Here is a 20,101-nt window from a genome sequence, read left to right as displayed (position 1 = left end):
GAAGTTTACAAATTGATAGCTATGCATCAAGAACTGATATCGCGGTTTTGTAAACTGCATCCATTAGATCATTCAAAGCGGACAAATTCAATATGTCATTTTACATCGTACATGAATTTGTTACGTTGGTTACAACGGTTTTACAAAAGTTGTATTTCCCTATGATTAAATTTTTTTATATTCATGTGTAACATATCAATTTTGTCCGCTATGGATGTACTTTTAGCTGCAATTCACAGAATTGTATTATCATTCTTACTGGTTGAGTTACAGAGTTGTAAACTTGATAGTTTCGCTTTTTGAAAGTTTTCGATTTTCGCCAATTTTCAATAAAAGATTGACGACCTAACTCAAAAATTCGAAACCAACAGTCACTAGATTTTAAGTTTTCTTTTGAATGCAAGAAACCTCGTCAAACTTGGTGCAGTGGTTGCCGAGAAAAACGAATTCTCCTTTTAGATGTATTTAGATAGGAGCACTCGAGCTAAAGCTTCCTCTTAACCACGAGGTGCAGGGACTCCATTCTCTGAGCTTCTTGACCAATAAATGCAGCGCATGGCTAAGCTAAGTCTTGCATCCTGCATTAGCAACATAAGAAGAGAATCATGAGAGTTCAGTCTGTGAAATTACACGTGTACACTGCGGAAAATTTCATAAAGCAACAAGCTCTTGAAAATAACAATCTTAATTGATGTCACTGGGCACAATGCACAGCTCAGGTAACTGGGGAAGACAAGTGAAAGGTAGGAGAACTTTCTATTTTGCAAATTTAGGAATTGCATGTTACCGTGAACACTAAACCACTGTCACGGTGCATACAACATGGCACATACAGGAGAAAAGGCAAATAAATTTACAGTCGCCTTTTCAACATAGAAAATGAGAGTGAATAAAATTTAAAAACACCGCCGACGACATCTCTCAACAACAGACGCTAGTCTAGGAGTGTGTATGTGACCTTAATATAAAATTGACATAAAATCTGCAATTTATCTGTGCATTACACTTTATTAGTACTGCAGCTGACAACCTTATGGGATATGGCACATTAAGACAGATGCACAAGACATGAAAAAATAATTGTTCTTGCACAAATTTTTACACTAGGAGACAGAGTACTCTTTTACAGAGAATGTACACAAAATGAAAATGAGGAAACCCGCACTGGTATTCTCATTTGCCTTGCAATACATGCATGCAACCCAATAATTTCCAACTCTTCAATGCAGTTTATTAGACCCTTTCTGAATTCTGAAATTGATTGTGCATTTCTTATTTACATTAATTTAGTAAGGAATGGCATTTCGGCATACTTTTCTGGAAAATTTAGCATGTGTTTTCAACTATTTTCCTTAAAGCACGCCCCCTCTTTCAATGGGTTAGCTTGGCAATACGCTGACAAGTAGCATTCCCTTATTGAAACTGAGGATCCTTCCTCATGCTCCGAATTTCTGCTTCATGCTCTAAACTGTGATGTCCCTCCTACGCAGTTTATGTTGGTCTGCGACTATTTACATGGTCCTCCTTTCTTTAGTCTCTCAACTAGAGCCTGCAATTTCTTGTTTCCTAAAACAATCATCTTTACCGACCAAAACATACCGCAAGGTTACCTCTCGCTGGGGGGGGGGGCGGATTGTATATAAGTGTTCACATAATTAATGAACCGCAGAGCCACGACCATTTCTCATCCTGTGTTGGCACTACCAGCATGAGTCGCAATGGTTGTAAATATTGTACCCACCCTCTCTCGCCTAAAAGTACATTTTGCCACGTGGAAAATGACCATAAGCATTGCATTTGATCGAATCGAATGAGTGCTCTTGTGTATGTTCTTTTTCTCTTGTAATGGCTAGATTCAACATGATCAAGTTGTCTGAACACTGGATACTTTGTGTAGACTTAAAATTATGTAACATTCATTCTTCAAAACTTGCACCAAATTAAGCACGAGAAACATTTTCAAGATACAAATGAGGAAAGGTTGTGCTTAGAGACAATGATAGGCCTGCTATTCGGCCCAAAATTGTGTGAAATGAAATATGCTTCCAATTCTCGTGAGCAGCTAGCTCAGTGCAAGAAATAGGCGCATTGCTTGCTGCAACATTTTTTACGCCCACGAGAGGTCCTGGTTTCTTGTAATTTCTTCGAATTCCTTTCAGTCTAGACGGCAATCTAGCACACTTTGATTTTGATATTGTATTAAAAATAAAAACAGGTCATATTTTAAGGTTTTAAAAATTATATGGGAAAAAATTAAAGTAGAAGGGCGTAATGCAAAGAGCAAATAACAAGCTCATTGCAGACAGTAAACAAATATTCCTTTCCTGCACATAAATTGGTAGCAGGAAGGTTATACGAAATTAGCACTGAATGCACAATAAAGAATATGATGCTGCAATGCCCCATTCTACGAATATTCTTGCACAAAGAAAAATCCTCATTGCAAAAGGCTATCAAGGAAATGCAAGTATATAATATGGATCAGCAGTCATACCTGCAGTATGCACTGTACCATCGGCAATACTTAAAACCACACACAACTGCACACGATATGAAACTTAGGCCACCAAGGAGCCTCAGAGTTTCAAATTAAAACTCGATTGTTTAAACTACACACCAATATCTACTTACAATGTTGTCTTCACAACTGCGTCCAACAAGACATCACCCATCTGTCTGAAGGCAAAAGCAAGTGGCTTGCTCTTGATGGAGGGCACCAAGGCTGGGCATTGTGAAACTGCTGCTATCATCTGCATGACCAGCGAGAAACGATGCTTTAAGTTCAAGATAAACAAATGCTACTAGAACGAAAGACAAGATCACTGGCAATGAGCCTCCTTTTGGCTTGCATTAGAAAAGCCGAAATATGGACTTTGTGCTGCTTACTGAAAAAGAAGCAAGCCTCCTTCCAGATGTTGCAGTCATGCATTAAGAGTGTCACACAGCTGCATGTTTTTATGCTCATAGGATGTTGTCGCTACTGAGCCAGCATGCTTTGCATAGTGTTGTCTTCGTCATTTTAGTTCTGCGCATGCGCAGTATACTTCCGTTCCTTCTTTCCGCTCCCACTTCCCTTCCAACTTCAGGGGATAAAAGCTATCACACGCCCCTAAATAAACGTCTTCTATGTTCGAGCGGTCTGTGCCTCGAAACTGTTCGGGCCGCGTGCCGTGGAAATGCTACTGTGGCGACGAGCCAGGATACCCCCCATTCGGTGAAAAGAAGACCTGCAATCGGCAACCGCGAAGGCAGCTTCGCAGACAAGCATGGCTCATCATATGCTCTCTGTATTCAACGAAGATACAGATAAGTGGAAGCTGTATCTCATTAAGGCAGATGCCTACTTTGAAGCTAACGGAATCACCGATTCAGCCAAAAAGAGAGCAGTTCTCGTGGCAGCATTGAGCCCGCAACCCGTGCAAGTATTAGCCGGCAAGGTCGCACCGCGATCCCCAAGCGCGTTGAGCTTTGAGCAAGTTGTCAAGGTGCTAAACGAGTACTATGATCCGAAGCGTCATGAAATAACGGAAAGTTTCGAGTTTTTTAACCACTGCCAGATGAAAGGGGAAATACGCCGCACAGCTGATAGCAGCATTTTTGGCAACGCCCTGGAGCCGATGCTCAGGGATCGTATTGTATGCGGTGTGCGGTCAAAGGCCCTACAGAAGCAATTACTCGCAAAGGCCGACCTCACGCTAGCGGAGGCTGAAGCGCTCGAAATTTCAGCTGAAACTGCCGAGAATGATGCTATGACAATGTCATCCGAGCCAAAGGCCCTATTGAAATTGCAGGCGCCTCGGAAAACGCCATCCGGGGAAAACAGGAACTCTGAAGAACATCTAGAATGCGGAAGGTGTGGCAGCTCAAAACACGATGATGTCAGTTGCGGATGGGCAAATGCACGTTGCTATCGCTGTGGGCGGTGGGGACACCTTGCTAAGAAATGTCAGTCACCCTAACCTCGGAATGTTAGTTACCAGAGCGATGCACACAAATACACTGGATATGACGGAAACAATGCCAATGGACGAAGGCAGTGACGAAGTCCGCCTTTGGAAATTGGTTTCGGAGCGTAAAAATTTTCTAGAGTCGCCAATCCGCCGCTCATTTACACGGGGCGGCGTTCAAGTAGCCATGGCAATCGACACCGGGTCGCCAGTGTGTCATTTCTCGGGAACTGCACATGAAGCATCGAAACCATTGGCCTGCCTTGAAGCCTTCACGTGTGAAGTTGCCTTGCTACGCAGGGCGGTTACCGGTGTTGGGCGACAAGACATTACGTGTGGGCTTCAAAGACGTGCTCGTGGACTGTCCCCTCACAGTGCTCGACTGCCAAGGGCCAAGCCTATGCGGAAGGGACCTGCTGACGCTGCTGGACAACGCTGGTGCCCCGGTGCTCCATGTAACACCAGCCTGCGGAGCCACAGAAACGAGCGCAATGGACATCAAGGCCATTTTTCACAGACTACCTGGACATCTTTACCACGGTACTCGGTCTAATGAGGGGTCCCCCAGCAAGCCTGCACCTCAAAGATGGAGCAATTCCAAAGTTTTGGAAGTCGAGATTTCTTCCTTATGCTTTACGCGACAAGGTAGCTTTGGAGCTGGACCGACTCGTTTCCCTTGGCACCCGCCGTGGTTGCTCAGTGGCTATGGTGTTGGGCTGCTGAGCACGAGGTCGCGGGATCGAATCCCGGCCACGGCGGCCGCATTTCGATGGGGGCGAAATGCGAAAACACCCGTGTGCTTAGATTTAGGTGCACGTTAAAGAACCCCAGGTGGTCAAAATTTCCGGAGTCCTCCACTACGGCGTGCCTCATAATCAGAAAGTGGTTTTGGCACGTAAAACCCCAAATATTATTATTATTATTATCGTTTCCCTTGGCATCTTATCGCCAGTCAGCCATTCGGATTGGGCAACGCCCATAGTACCGGTGTTAAAGAAAGATGGCTCGGTGCGGATTTGTGGCGATTTTAAAGTTACATAGAACCCGGTTTGCGCAATCGAACAGTATCCTATTCCCGTAATCGAGGTATGTTCGCAGCTTTAAGTGGCGGTGAATGTTTCAGCACCCTCGACTTGCGCGACACTTACAATCAGGTGCCTCTAGATGAAGCCGCACGCAAACGTTGCGTAATCAGTACGCACAAAGGCTTATTTTGCTATTATCTGCTTCCGTTCGGAATATTGTCTACACCGTCGATCTTCCAGAGAAAAATCGACACGATTATCAGTGGCTTACCCGCAGTTCAGGCCTATCTTGATGATGTAATCGTGTCCGAGAAGAAAGGCGATAATGGAGAGCACCTGGAAGCCGTCTTAGAGCGTTTTCGGGATCATGGGGTCAAGTTACGCTATGACAAATGTAAATTTCGACAACCGGCAGTTATATACCTCGGACATCGCATTGACGACGAGGGCCTTCATCCAATAGAAAACGTGGAAGCTATCATGCGCAGAACTTATCCGTGGAACGTGACCGAACTACGGCAATTTATCGGAATGTTGACTTTCCACGCGAAATTTTTGCCAAATATGTCAACGTACCTAGCACCGCTGTATCAACTATTGGTAAAGAACGCACGGTAGCAATGGAACGCACCGCAAAAGGCCGCCTTCGATGCAGCAAAAGAAAGTCTGAAAAATGCGCCAATTATTGTACATTTCGACCCTGCAAAGGAACTCAAGCTAGAGTGCGATGCGTCGTCACTGGGTGTCGGAGCAGTTGTGTTTCACTCTATCATCAACGTAAATAGAGCGATAGGTTTTCGCTCAAGATCACTGACCCAAGCAGAGCGGAACTACTCACAGTTAGAGCGTGAAGCGTTGGCTTTGGTTTTCGGTGTAACAAAATTCCAGGACTATCTTTTAGGTCGTAAATTTACGTTGGTTACGGATCATCAACCACTCGTCAGCCTGCTGACACCCGACCGCCAGACACCGACTATGGCGGCTGCGCGAATTCAACGCTGGGCGCTGTACCTGGGAGGCTACAAATACAAGCTTCAGTATGTTCCTGGGAAACTACTGAACTCGGATGCCCTCATCAGACTACCGCAGCAGACCACCGGAGACGGAGGTGAAGGTGAGCCCCCGGAGTACGTGCTCGCACTCGAAAGCTTAGATGGTGTGGTCTCAACGCGTGAACTGAAGGACCTAACGGCCGTCGACTCGACATTGTGTAAGGAAGGTTCAAGATTACGTGTCACGCGGTTGGCCAAAAAGCAAGACAAACATAATGCCCGATTTAGCACCTTATTATGAGCGTAGGCTAGAATTGTCCTTGGCCCAGGACCTCGTGTACTGGGGAAATCGCGTCGTCATACCAAGTGACGCCAGAGAGCGTTTCCTGCAACTTCTTCCCGAAACCCACCAAGGATCATCGGCTATGAAAGCCGTGGTACGCTCCCTATTTTGGTGGCCAGGACTTGGCCGCACGCTGCTCTATGTCGCGGTCAACTGCGGGAATTGCATAGCAAATTTACTTATGCCACCGCCCGCACCTCCCCTAAACTGGCCGAAGACGGAAGAACGGTGGTCTCGGATTCATACTGACTTCGCAGGACCCGTAACCGGGAAGATGGTCCTACTTGTAGTGGACGCGCACTCCAAATGGATCGAAGCGATTTCTATGAAGCACGCAAAGGTGGAAAACACAATAAGGGCTCTGAGGAGCATATTTTCCCGTTTTGGTGTGCCCCGTACAATAGTATCGCACAACGGCACACAGTTCACGAGTAAGGAATTTGCCACAATTACAGCAAAACACAACAACACGCATCTGTGCACGGCACCTTTTCATCCATAATCAAAGGAGCTGCTGAAAGGGCGGTGCGAACGATAAAGGAGGGTATTAAGAAAATGAAGGGAGGCGATGTCGACGAGAAATTGGTACGGCTACTGTTCAATTAGAGACGAACACCTCTGAAGACTGGGAAATCGCCTTCAGAGATGCTCCTCGGGTATCAAATAAGATCGCGTCTAGACACCTGCTTCCCTGTGACTGTTGTAGGTCCAACTGAGGGGAGCCACGACTGGACACTGCCGCCAGACAGCAGCGTGTACGTCCGCAACTACGGACAGGGAGAGAAGTGGATCCCTGGTCGTGTCAAATCGGCGACCGGAGCACGAATGGTAACCGTAGAGACTCCCTCTGCCATTGTCCAGCGCCACGTCGATCAGGTGCGCCGCCACTCTGATTCGTCTCCAAGGTTTCCGGATACGACTGCTCGTGGTCCAGGGTCCAACCAGACGCCAGGTCCCAGCACGGCCACCAATGCAACCACTTCCTTGGAAGCGGCCGCCCCAGTTAATTCTCCAGATACAGCCCAAATGGAGGACGACAGCATCCGACCTCGCACCCATCCTCTCCCAAATACCGTCCGGCCGAAGCTTGGCAGCAAGTACTGCGCCGGTCAACGTGGCAGCGCAAGCCAGTGCAACGGTTCCATTTTTGAGGAGAGGGCACTAATATGTCTTCGTTATTCTAGTTCTGCACATGCGCAGTATACTTCCGTTCCTTCATTCCGCACCCACTTCCCTTCCCACTTCAGGGGATAAAAGCTATCACACGCCTCTAAATAACCGTCTTCTATGTTCGAGCGGTCTGTGCCTCGTAACTGTTTGGGCCGCGTGCCGTGGAAATGCTACACATAGTTTATTATTTCAATTTAAATTGATTATTTTGTTTTCTTGCCAATTTTTAGCCAACAGCACCAGCAACGAAGTAGCTCACTTACACACATACTCCCTTTTGAGGAGCGAATACGCAAACACACACACACACACACACACACGTACGCACACAAGCTTCTACCACATGAACAGCTTCCCGCGCTTGACAGGCATGCACTTTTTTGTCCTTGACACTCCCAGTTCTGCGGCATAAAAAAGCTTTTGCGTGACTAACCCCAAACTCTCCAACCTAGACTTCCAGCTTAAACATTTTCTCGAGAACCAGGGCAAGCCTTCTAGCTTCCACAGTGCTCCAAACTGTAGTTGCCAATTTCAGTAGGGCTATAGGCTACAGCTCTCGAAGGGCATGCAAACTACCCAGCGAGACTTAAAGCTTGTATGCGATACCTCTAAAGCACAACACTTCAAATATTCAAATTCATTAAATTTCTGAAGTCAATTGCTTATACGGTTTCGAATAACCTAGCATTCACAATTTCAGCTGTTTACATCAACGGAAATGTGGGCTAATGGGAAATCCACGTCTTTAAGGTCATAATCAGTGTAACGGCGAAACACATGCACTACCGGTATTCTTAATTTATTAATGCTCTGGATGTAACGTTCCTTTCACAATAACAATCAAGGATATGGATTCATCAGGGCAGAGGAGGGAAAAATGAGGAAGCGTAAACCTGACGCCTTCCCACTGGTCCCCCAGAGAAACGGCGCCTTATACAGCAGTTGGCCAGGGTGGCTTGAAACCAAACTCGGCTTTCAGGCGGGAACAATCGCTGCACCAAATGTGAAGAGTTTTATTGCGAGCAGAACTCTAACGACCTTACGCAATACATACGCACGCACACAAAACGCCACTCGCTCCCACACACAAATATACTCTCTCAAAGTGCAGACACAAAAGCGTGTACGCGAGCATTGAGAAACACAAACCGACACACATACATGCAGGTGGACAGGATGACACGTGCACGCACACAGCGACTCACACAGAAAGATGCACGCGCACGCACGAATACACAAACACGCTCAGAAAAAACGTGCGTGTGTGTGTGTGTGTGTGTGTGTGTGTGTGCACACACACACACACACACACACACACACACACACACACACACACACACACACACACACACACACACACACACATCAAGCGAGCCGAATACATTCTGAAGGCATCCGGCATGCAGTAACAGCAGCACGCGACCGCGCCTGGGAGAACCAATACCGCGCCGGTTCTTTCGGAAGGTGGCAAAGCCAGTCGTCCTTTTCCTAAGCGACGCAAAAGTGGTCGACCACATTTCACTTAAGTGTGAATGACCGTATTACAACAAGCCGCGCTGAGAAACAACACGGAACTATGCAGGTGCACCACGTCTGATGTAGGTTTGACAAACTGTCACACGGGGCGGTATCGAGGTAGTTAACTTGCCCTACCACGAGCGCAGCTGCTCTTGCGCTTACATTAGAGAATTATGCTACGAAATCACAGTGAGATACTTCTAGAGCGAACAATAACACGTAACTCACCAAACAATTGCCAAATAAACGGGCACTTACCTGAAAATTGTTGTTATGGCAATACTACCAACAGCCGACACCGGGCACGTTGCAACTGCTCGTTTCAGCCTCCGTAGATACATCTTCCAGCGCGTATCAACGCTTTGCTTTGATGTGGGGCACGGCTAATACACAGAGCACGGGCCACCATCTTTTTCTACACCACGCATAAAACTAATCACACGTTTGAAGTTATTTCGCACAGCGCGAGGCACGAACACAGGCGAAAACGGGACAGTACATTTCATGTAGCAAGAGCAAGCAATGCAATGATGGAGCAGCTTCCGCCTTCCCGTCCTGCCGCGCGCCTAGTTATCTGTGACGGCACAGCGTCTTCGCGTCACTTCCGGTCGCGTTTCATTGGGCAGGGGGCGGCCGCGTAGGGCCGCGTACATTGGGCTGCGCCAAAGTCAGTTGAACTATACATAATAAAAAAAAGATCTGAAACTACCCGTTTATTTTGACAGATTTGCTCCGCGTACATTGCGCTGCGCCGAAGTCAGTTGAATGATATGTATTAAAAGATTAAAAGCAGCTACCGTTTATTCTGACAGGTTTGCTTGCTCGCATGGCCGCCTGCTTGCTGCTGTGTCGTAGTGGTCTCTAACTAGAGCGGTGAGCTGGTAGTTGCTACTACGTTTCGTGCCGAGCACCTTTAAGGGGGACGCAGTCTGTGCCGCATCACTGTGGGTATAGCACACTAATCGTGACCGTGACCCAGATGATCGGCGCTCTTCTGCTGGTGCGATTATATTACTCGCTGCGTCCGAACGAAGCAGCCTTGCGAGGTCACAGCGTAGTTTCAGCGAGATCGTGGCTCGATAAAGGCGCTCACAACTTGGTCGTGCGACGGCGAAGCGTAAGCATTCATGAGGAGTCTGAAGACTGCGTTTGTAAGAGTATGCTGTGGATAAGCAATTACAGCTTTCAACGACACCAGCCCCTAATATATAGGCTGAGCCTTACAAACTCTGTCAAAGGATGCGCTTAGAGAGCAGATCAGTAGCTTAATAAAGCTCTGAATTACTTAGGCAAGGTAAGTGGAGATTCGCGTTTGAGAACTTCCAGCGTAATCTCGCCGCTATAAATGTCTTATTTATGGCTTCACCAAGCAAATTGTATGTTGATGCCATTGTACAGGAGGGGCTCGTCTAAGAGCACGTCCCTGTTTGTTCAGCAATGTATCCAGACAACTTCTTTAATTTCGCCACTTTTTGTTCGGCAATTAAGGGTACCGAAATCTTCGTGCAGAATGGTGCAAGTTCCTCGCGTGTTTCCATTCTGCTACTGCAGCTGCTCGTAGAAGGGTTTCATTGCATAATAGTATTACTGCTAGCAGAAAATATATTGATAATTAAATCCTAAGTGAACGTGCATAGTTTTTCTGGATGATACATTTTGGAGTGGCCGTCATGCCAGTAACATCAGAATCCTAGGAAAAAATCAACAGGCACTTAGGAATGCGAAAACTTAATCACTTCACGGATGTACATTTGCAATCATCACGTGACCGTGATACGTGAGTACACACATTGTCACGTGCCCTTCATAATTCTACCTTAATATACCCTAATCCACCTTGCTATAGTTTGTATGAACCTTAATCCAATTAATTCCGCCCTAATTCACATTATTTCACATTATTTACCCTCATTTACTTATAAAAAAGGTAGTTCTATTCACAAACTTCTGTATCTCTGCTGGCGTGATATGAGGCGCTGATGACGTCACATTTTATTTATTTATTTATTTATTATGCATAATTTCAGGACCTAGTAGGCACAACAGAAAGAAGTGGTCAAAATATACAATATGTGTAGTACAGAGAAAGAATAGCAAATTAAAATATAAGACACTGAACGACAATCTTGAATTAGTGGTGTCACAGATTGAGACTGTGGAGGTGGGAAGGCGGTTCCATTTGCTTGCTGTTCTTAGCAACAATGAAGAATGGCACATCAATTTTGTGTTGATGGTCGATGCGAGACGAGATGTAACTTGGTGTGGTGAAAACATTTTCTTTAGGAGAATGGTTAAAGTACCATATTCTATGAAAAAAAAACAGACGGAACTACTTGCGACGTAACCAAAGGTCAGGTAGACAGACCTAGTGTTCTTTTCATGGACATGATGCTCGAATGACGTGAATAATTTTAGAGAATAAAACAGGCGGCGCGGTTCTCAATGCGTTCAAGGGAAATTGCAAAATTGGCATAAGTATGGTCCCATATGCATTGTTGTTGCGGAGAACGCCAGCTTTTCTACTTGAAATGACATCAAATGCTTTCCCATTAAAAATGCACTACATAAACACATTGCCCAATGCGCGTACGTGCACACGTTAACCAGATTTATGCATCAATGCGTTCAACACCCTTCAGTCGTCGATTTAACACCCTTCTTCGAGCAAAGTCACACCTTATGTTTGTTATACACCCTTATAATAGGGCGTCTTGGCCGAAAAGCTGCTAAATTGGCGCAGACATGTGTGCAAATGCAGAAAGCACACCTTTTTAGCACTCATAAGTGTTAAAATGTTTGGTGTATAGAGCCATGCTGGCATGAGGAAAAAAATTGTTACATTCAAGGAAAGACAAAATGCTGAATATATGATATTGACACGTGTGCTTATCTTTATCGGGCCACCACGTTTCGCCGCCTAACAAATCTTATCGCACAGCGCGGGACGCGCCTGCATGTATCCGAAGTTTCTCGAAAGTTATTGATGCTTCTATCAGCTTTCTGTAGTCGCCGAACCTTATGTTATCTGATTTCATCGCCTGACGCGACTGGTGTAGAACTTGTGGACGGCGCGCGGGTCCCAACGAATAATCTGGAACATTCGACGATTGATGTATAAAAGCCGACGCGCTTGACCCGTTGATCAGATTTTCGACGATCGCCGACAGTGTTCGCCGCTATCGTTGTGCTATAAGTGTAGCCTGTTTTTGTGGGCACAGGTTCGCCCAATAAAAGTTAGTTTTGTCTTTCACAGTATTGCTACTGTGTTTTTCAACGTCACCACCACGTGACATCTGGGGGAGATGCTTTACGTTCATGTACCGGCCGCCCCCGACAAGCCGTAATCGAAGCTCGGACCGCAAAGAGAACACCAACGTAGTCCCGGACCATCGAGCAAGCCGCTGTCTTCAACAGCTGCCCCCGGAGCACGGACTTCTGAGAAGACCAAGATTGTGGCCAAGGCAACCGCAATGGCAGCCCCAGCGTCCTCCATCGTGCTGCAGCAGCCTAGGGAGCCTCAGACGTTCCGCGGTTCAACATTCGAGGACCCGGAAACCTGGCTCGAGACGTATGAGAGGGTCGCCGCATTTAACCGCTGGAACAGCGACGACAAACGGCGTCATTTCTTCGCATTGGAAGATGCTGCCAGGACGTGGTTCGAAAATCGCGAAGCCACCTTCACGACATGGGAGCTGTTCCGAAGCGGCTTCTTGCAAACATTTACAAGCATGGTGGGAAAAGAGCGAGCCCAAGCTCTGCTGGAAACCAGAGCGCAGCTGCCAAATGAGACGATCGCGATCTTTACGGAGGAGATGGCCCATCTTTTCCGGCACGCCAACCCGGAAATGTCGGAGCAGAAAGAAGTCCGCTTCCTGATGAGGGGCGTCAAGCCAGAACTTTTTGCCGTACTTATTCGTAACCCACCGAACTCTGTAGCTGAGCTTTCTGCAGAGGCATAGACGATCGAGAAAACTCTGGAGATGCGCACCCGGCAATATAACCGCCAGGGGCTCACGCCGCAGTACGCCATCCAAGGACTGGGTTCCGGCGACCTTCAAGAGACCATCAGGGCCATAGTGCGCGAAGAACTGCGCAAGGTCCTGCCTTCGTCGCAGGCTCAAGTAGCCTCGATCGCTAACATCGTGGAAGATGAGGTTCAGCGATCGCTGGGAGCTTCTGAGGTGCAACCTCAATTACCGCAGCCCCAGCCAGAAGCGATGACCTACGCCGCCGTCGCACGCCGTCAAGGTCCCCTCCGCGACCGCGCCAGGGCCCTGTCACGCCGCAGTTCCGTCATCCACCGCCGCCGCCAGCACGACCACCCGCCGCCCAGCGCACCTACGCGGGGAAGACAGACATTTGGCGCGCCCCCGACCACCACCCGCGTGTACCGCCGATGCCCATACCACGACCTGGGATTGCGAGGATTCGCCGTCAACGCACAGCGCCCGAGGGAAGGTCAACGCCCTCGTGACATCGTCGACTACCTCGCTGCTACTCAGGGGAGCCCTTGACGACCGTCCCGTTCGCCGCCACCAGGCCGCTACCCGTCACCGCAGCACCCTCCATACACTGGCCCAGCCCGGGGCCGATCCGTGAATCCATATCCGGAAAACTAAAAGCAGCAACCGATGGAAGTGCGGTTGCTGTTCGTCGAACTGACGAAGATCCTCCGCCGCCTACGAAGACTACGAAGAGACTGCCTCAACGACATAACAACGACACGCCGCCGTCCCGACGAAGATTGGAAGCAAAGAATACGCCAAAGAAAGACCACCTGACGACGCCACGTATCAGCCACAGGGTCAACGCGACGCAGCAGTGATCCGACGCCAAGGCCTAACTGTAACGCAAGACAAAGAACCACCGACCTCGACGTGCTTCTCGACGACCACGCAGTTATCGCCTTAGTAGACACAGGAGCCGATTACTCCGTCATGAGTGGACACATCGCAGCCCAGTTGAAGAAAGTTAATACCGCATGGGAAGGCCCGTTAATTCGGACTGCTGGAGGACACCTCGTAACGCCGACTGGAATCTGCACAGCAAGAATTACCTTTCATGACTGGACGTACCCTGCCACCTGCGTTATCCTGCAACAGTGTTCACGAGACGTTATTCTCGACATGGACTTCCTCAACCAATACGGCGCAATCATCGACCTGAAGTCGAAGGCAATAATGCCGTCGGAAGATAAAGCGATACCGCCGGAGAGCCCTCGTAGTCACCACGCCTTGAGTGTGCTCGAAGATCAAGTGAGCATCCCGCCTCGCTCCAGCATTGTTATCTCGGTCGGCACCGAAACGCCCGCTGACGTAGACGGCATCATTTAAGGCAACCAACGTGTACTGCTCGACCGTGAAATTTGCGTCGCAAGAAGGATCGCTCGACTGCACGGAGTAAACGCGAAAATCTTAAGGCCAGAATACATGGAGCGAACTTTCACGACGAAGTTCGCGCGGCAGAAAATCTGCCACGCCCCGACGCCGTATGTTCGTCGGGCTGCGCTACATGGAGCGAAGACACGGCGGCCGCCACCGGTGAGTCGCTGCGTTGTTATCGGTGTGGCTAGGCAGTTTAATTCGCGCTAAGCCACTACTTCAAATGTAGACGAGGCAAATGCGCTGTAGTGAAACACATGAAACAAAATAAAGAACTTTAACGACAACTATTATCGCTTTTGAATTGCGGAACACTCTAAAAACGCGTAAAACTTTGTTTAGAAATTATTTCTGATGTTTTTTATGTGTTTGAGACATTCATGTGCCGATGTAGTTTAAGGAAAGCGGCGATGCTATGCGTTGTGGCACCACTGGGCGGGTAAACAACTTTCGCCTTTCTAACTCCGCGGATCTGTTCTGTGGCTCAACGCGCGCGCGGCCGAAGCAAGCAGACCCGAAAGTAGCGCACGTGAGCTTGTCTAACCATGGCTGTTATTAACTTATTAACCGCTTTGGACGCCATGAATACGAAAAGCGAGAGACCGGCGTGAACGATAGAGCGGGATCGGGATACACGGACAAGCGGGGAAGCCTAGCCGGAAGTCGGGGCGGATAGTGAGACCTGATTGGCTCGCTTTGGGGCGCCGCTCGTTTGCCGCTTCCGGTATCGTCGCCGCCCGACGAACTTTTCTGCGCCAGCTGGATCGGCGGCGAACGACGTTTTCTTCGTCGCCGCGCGTCGCGCGTACGCCGCCGGGCGTCGAACGCCGACTATTCGTCGCATATTCGCTCCATGTATTCTGGCCTTTACTGACAAACTTAATATAATTATGGGGTTTAACGTGCCAAAACCACTTTCTTATTATGAGGCACGCAGTAATGGAGGACTCAGGAAATTTCGACCACCTGGGGATCTTTAACGTGCACCTAAATCAAAGTACACGGGTGTTTTCGCATTTCGCCTCCATCGAAATGTGGCCGCCATGGCCGGGATACGATCCCGCGACCTCGTGCTCAGCAGCCTAAAACCATAGCCGCTGAGCAACCACGGCGGGTTACTGAAAAACTTAAGCCAGGAGTTCAAGTACATCAACAAGGGCACGGCGATCGCATACATCGAGGAAATTCTGGAAACCACCAACGCGTTTGTCCTCTCGGATTCTGTCGCATCTACCCCGACGACCGTGGTTCCCGAGCCAGACTTCGACATCAATCCAAGTCTCCCCGTGGTTAAGCAGCAACAGCTCAGAAGTCTGCTTCGACGATACAAAAACTGCTTTTAGACGTCATAGAGGATTCGACAAACACCAGTCGCAAAGCATCGCATAATAATCGAAGAGTGCGCTCCACCACTCCGCCAGAACACTTACCGAGTTTTGACGCGAGAACGCGAAGCTATAAGACAAGTCGACGAAATGCTGCGCGCAGACACCATCCAGCCGTCGAAAAGCCCGTGGGCGTCTCCAGTTGTTTTAGTGAAGAAAAAGGAGGAACCCTACGTTTCTGCGTCGATTATTGTCGACTGAACAAAATCACGAAGAAAGACATATACCCCTCCCACGGATAGACGACGCATTGGATCGGCTCTGCAATTCTAAATACTTCTCCCCCATGGACCTCAAGTGTGGATACTGGCAAATAGAATTCGACGAAAGGGTCGCGAAAAGACCACCTTCATCACGCCAGACGGCCTCTATGAGTTCAAAGTTATGCCATTTGGACTGTGCTCGGCGCCTGCAACCTTCCAGCGCGTGATGGACACGGTTTTAGCAGGATTGAAGTGGCAGACATGTCTTGTTTACTTGGATGACGTCGTCGTCTTCGCCGCAAATTTCGACGATCACCTTAGGCGGCTTGCGACATTATTAGAGGCCATCAAATCATCAGGGCTCACTCTGAAGCCGGAAAAGTGTCGCTTCGCTTACGATGAGCTTCTATTCCTAGGCCACGTCATCAGCAAATCTGGCGTACGCCCCGACCCGCAGAAGACAGCTGCCATCGCAAAGTTCCCGCAGCCCATCGACAAGGAGGCAGTGCGCAGGTTCCTTGGCATGTGTGCCTACTATAGGCGCTTTGTCAAGGACTTTTTACGCATCGCGGAGCCGCTAACACATCTAACGAAATGTGATGTCGAGTTCAAGTGGGAAACGCCGCAGGCCGACGCATTTCAAGAATTCAAACGACACATGCAGTCACCGCCGGTACTTGCACACTTCGAGGAGGACGCCGATACTGAAATCCACACTGACGCCAGTAGCCTAGCCCTCGGAGCCGCCTAGTCCAGAGGAAATACGGACGGGTTATATCTTGTGCTAGCCGGTCGCTGTGAAAAGCGGAAGGCAATTACTCTACGACTGAAAAGGAATGCCTCGCCATCATTTGGGCTATAGCAATATTCCGCCCTTACCTCTATGGTAGGCCATTCAAAGTCGTCAGCGACCATCACGCGTTGTGTTGGCTAGCTAAGTTAAAGGACCCTTCAGGACGGCTGGCGCGGTGGAGCCTCAGACTGCAAGAATATGACGTCGCAAGACGACGAGGACGACGACGCCTTCCTTGGAATAATAAGCACGGAAGGCTACACTACACAGCAGCGAGCAGATCCGGAGCTAAAAGGCGTCGTCAAGTATTTGGAAGGAAACACCGACGTTGTCCCTAGGGCATTTAAGTGCGGGTTGTCTTCGTTCATGCTACAAAACAACCTGCTTGCGAAGAACTTCTCACCAGTCTGCGCCAGCTACCTTCTTGTTGTTCCGTGGGCACTGCGTCCAGAAGTACTGCACGCCTTACACGTTCATCCAACCGCTGGGCACCTCAGATTCTCCCGGACGCTGTCGAGGATACAGGAAAGGGATTACTGGCCGCGTCTGACCGCCGACGTCGCCCGTTATATCAAGACATGCCGAGACTGTCAACGACGCAAGACAGCACCGACAAGGCCAGCAGGGTTACAACAGCCGATCGAACCTCCTCGTCGACCATTCCAGCAGATTGGGATGGATTTGTTGGGGCCGTTTCCGACGTCAACAACTCCCCGGGGAATAAGTGGATCGTCGTGGTGACGGACTGTCTCACCCGCTTCGCTGAAACTGAAGCTCTACCAAAAGGCAGCGCAGCCAAAGTGGCGAAATTTTTCGTCGAGAACATCCTGCTGCGACACGGTGCCCCAGCAGTACGCATCACCGACAGAGGAACGGCTTTTACAGCAGAGCTCACCCAAGCCATTCTGCAATATAGCCAGATAAGCCACAGGAGGACAACTGCCTACCATCCGCAAACGAATGGTCTCACAGAGCGCCTGAATAAGACCCTCGCCGACATGCTAGCGTTGTACGTCGATGTTGAGCACAAGACGTGGGACGCGGTCCTGCCGTATGTAACCTTCGCTTACAACACGGCAGTGCAAGAAACAAGAGATCACGCCGTTCAAGTTGGTCTACGGCAGGAAGCCGACGACGACGCTCGACGCCATGCGGCCATACGTTCCTGACGAGGAGAATCTTGACGTCACTACCTATCTCCAGCGCGCCGAAGAAGCCCGACAGCTTGCGCGCCTACGGATCAAGAACCAGCAGTGTACCGACAGCCGACACTACAACCTCCGACGACGCTTCATCGAGTACCAGCCCGGCGACCGCGTTTGGGTATGGACCCCGATACGCCGACGAGGAGTGAGTGAGAAACTATTGCGACGCTATTTCGGACCCTACAAGGTCATCCGACGTATTGGCGCACTGGACTATGAGGTCGTGCCAGACGGCATTTCGCATTCACAGCGGCGCCGCGCACGATCTGAAGTGGTCCACATGGTGCATCTTAAACCCTTTTACGGACGCTGACGAACTTTCTTAATTTTTTTGCTAAGAGTGCTTCTTTATTACTTTCGTTTGTGTGCAACATCGGCTCGATGCTTCTTAAGAGGGGCGTAATGACACGTGTACTTATCTTTATCGGGCGACTATGCTTCGCCGCCTAACAAATGTTATCGCACAGCGAGGGACGCGCCTGCATGTATTCGAAGTTTCTGGAAAGTTATCGATGCTTCTATCCGCTTTCTGTTGTCGCCGAACCTTATGTTATCTGATTTCATCGCCTGACGCGACTGGTGTAGAACTTTGTGGAAGGCACACGAGTCCAAACGATTAGTCTGGAACATTCGACGATTAATATATAAAAGCCGACGCGCTTGACGCGTTGATCATTTTCGACGATCGCCGACCGTATTCGCCACTATCGTTGTCCTATAAGTGTAGCCTGTTTTTGTGGGCACAGGTTCGCCCAATAAAAGTTAGTTTTGTCTTTCACAGTATTGCTACTGTGTACTTCAACGTCACCACCACGTGACAATATTCTGAAGAAGTTTTCAGGCCACAGTTTTTAGTGATATAGGTCTGTAATGAACGAGCGCGTGCGAGTTACCTAATTTGTGCAACGGAATCACTTTTCGCTCCTTCCAGTCACTTGGTAAAGTACAATCCAACAATGACACAATAAAGAGTGCTGCAAGAATTATGGACGAGTCAAACTTGGTGCTTTTCAATAATTTTGAATGTATAGCGTGGACAGCGGAGACAGATAACTTTAAATTTTGAATCAGGCGTTCAACACCCATGGAACACTCATGGAACATTCAGTGGGCGTAAAAACCATTGGCAAGAAGTCAGATTGAGGAACAAACAGTTGAGCATCATCTGTGGCAGGTGAAAATTATAAAGGAAATACGTCACTGAGTATCTTGCAGCAATCCTTGTTACAAACCTATTGACCATCTGTCACAAAGTGCAAGCCCGCGTACATCCCGACATGGCCGCTATTGCCGCCGCAGCCGCATCGCCGCTTACACAGTGGTAGGGAGGCAGGCTCCCTATCGTCCCTGAGCTCGCCGGACCGGTTGGTCACGTGTGTACGAGAAAGCCTCGGCGATCGAGCAGAGGAGTTTGCAAGCCGGAGCAGCGTGGTCGTGCACCGGGAGACAGCTGAGAGGTGGTCGGCAGGCTGAAGCCCCCAGGCCAGAGCCTTCGCCGGTAGAGCGACTTACGGTGCAAGTCCGTCAAGGTCTTCGGCAGCGAGTTGCCAGCAGCCCAACGATTCTTCAGATCGGCATCTCGGCAAGCACGCCACAGATAAGCCTCGTGTTCCAACTTGCCCTGGGAACTTTGCGCCGGACTCTTCTTTTTAATCGCGTCCCATGTTTAATTGAATTCATCGCGTGTTAGTTTTTGTATGTTCTGTTAGTGTAGAGTTCGCCGCATTGACTGGCGCGTGTATTTTTCATTTGTGTCGTGTATTTTTTTTTATTTCGCGAATGTTAAAACGCCCACGTGGTGGGCTTTGTGTCGCGCGTCGCATCAGTGTGTGTTGTGTGGGACCCGCACGCCTTCCGCGAAGGTTGGCACCATCTCGTTTGTTTGCGTCTTCTTTTTTTCATCATTTCTCTTGCCTGATTCTATTTTATTAAATTGAGCGTGTGTTTTTCCGTCGCCTCCCGTCTCATACCTCTGGTCCACGGTCGATCAGGCGTGGACCTTATCGCCGGTGAGCAGTCGAGCCATCCGTAAATGCACGCGGGGTGGGTTTGTTGTCGCCCCATACTCTCCGGTTCGGAGAGTGCGAATACATTAGCAACATTCTTTCACAGCTGGCGTCCGCAAGACGGGACTTGCTG

General features: G+C 48.9%; 1 protein-coding gene and 1 pseudogene across 1 annotated transcript in view; both read left to right on the top strand.

Moving 5' to 3' along the window:
• Positions 1-20,101, top strand: part of LOC142567763 (arylsulfatase B-like) — a 267,603-nt gene that overhangs the window by 108,358 nt on the left and 139,144 nt on the right. The window lies entirely within an intron of this gene.
• LOC142567747 (uncharacterized) lies at positions 4,006-7,561 on the top strand (annotated as a pseudogene).

Source organism: Dermacentor variabilis, unplaced genomic scaffold (genome assembly GCF_050947875.1).
Source record: "Dermacentor variabilis isolate Ectoservices unplaced genomic scaffold, ASM5094787v1 scaffold_14, whole genome shotgun sequence".
NCBI lineage: Eukaryota > Metazoa > Arthropoda > Arachnida > Ixodida > Ixodidae > Dermacentor > Dermacentor variabilis.
This window is presented reverse-complemented; position numbering and strand designations above follow the sequence as displayed.